Source organism: Propithecus coquereli, unplaced genomic scaffold, assembly GCF_000956105.1.
Source record: "Propithecus coquereli isolate 6110/MARCELLA unplaced genomic scaffold, Pcoq_1.0 Scaffold14, whole genome shotgun sequence".
Lineage (NCBI taxonomy): Eukaryota > Metazoa > Chordata > Mammalia > Primates > Indriidae > Propithecus > Propithecus coquereli.
Window position 1 is genome coordinate 201,434 of NW_012138302.1, and position 1,398 is coordinate 202,831.

A 1,398-nucleotide genomic window follows, 5' to 3' on the forward strand; every position below is an offset into this window, starting at 1 on the left:
GGAAAGGAAGTTTGTCCAGTCCTGGATCAGTTTCTTTGTCATGTAGCCAAGACTGGAGAAACAATGTTTCAGTGGTCCCAATTTAAGGGCTATTTTATTTTCAAACTGGAGAAAATAAATGGATAATTTCAGAACTTCAGCTCCTAAAACCTCTGTTGAATATATTCCCGTTGATGAAATAAAGGAAAAGAATACTGAAAATTGTCACTGGATTTAATGGTATCCCTTTTACTATTCAGTGTCTATGTGACTTGCTAACAGATCCAGCGAGAAACTATACAGGAACAGACACATTTCTCAGAGGAGTAGAAAAGAATGCGATGGTTGTTAGCTGTGTTTATCCTTCTTCAGAGAAAAACAATTCCAATAGTTTAAACTGAATGAATGGTGTTATGTTTCCTGGAGATTCACCAAACTATACTGAGAGGTGTAATATAAATCGACCAAAGGTTTCTTTGTCAGCCCCCATGACAACAAATGATTTGCCTGAGAGCACAGGCGAAAAAGAGTCAAACTTACAGCCAAATGAAGAGAAAAATCACAGGGACTCTCCTACCCTGAATCAGAAGTTTCTTCAGTGAGCCCTATAAAAAATAAACACCCAGATGAAGACACTGTGGAAGCTGACGGGTGTGAGGTAAAAAGACTCAGGTTCGACAAAGAAGGTGAAGTCAGAGAAACGGCCAAACAGCTGCCAGTGAAATTTCTTCAGTTACGGTGGAAGAAACGGAGGCATCATCTTCATCTCAGGATAAAGACAAAGAAAGTAGTTGTACCAGGCAGCACCGTACAGAAAACAATGAAGACGAGGATGAGGAGGAAGAAGAAGGTATTTAGAGACCATCTGTAAAAGGGTGTAGTAAGGAGATCCTCAAATTCTTGTACTTCATTTTTTTTTCCTGAAAGAACTTAACATAATGGAACTCCTTATAATGCTGATGTTAGGCTTTTCTCCCACTGTATGTAGTTGCTGCAGAATTTCAGGGGATATGATTTGAACAATAGAATATCAGAATTCATGAAACTTAACTGTGGAGGTAGTTTAAAAATAAAATTGAACTATAATAACATTTGCTTATTTCTAGAGTCTTTTATGACATCAGGAGAAATGATCCCAGAAAGAAAAAATCAAGGAAAAGAATGTGAACATGACTTAACTGTGAATGAAGAGAAAATAATCAAATGGAGGAATCTGATCTGTCTCAAGCTGAGAAAGATTTACTATATTCTGAAGGTAGTGAGAACACAGTCCCCGTAGTTCTTCTGACTGCCAGGAAACAAAAATTAATAGGATCCAATTCCTGTAAAAGTGGAGAGATTCTCTCAGAATCATCCATCGAAAATGATGACGGAGCCATAGAAGTCACAGATGAATCAATGGAACGAGATTATTTTAGA

General features: G+C 37.6%; 1 pseudogene; it reads left to right on the forward strand.

The window, feature by feature from the left end:
- The first annotated feature begins 103 nt into the window (after positions 1–103).
- On the forward strand, positions 104–1,389 carry LOC105806234 (annotated as a pseudogene).
- The last annotated feature ends 9 nt before the right edge of the window (positions 1,390–1,398 follow it).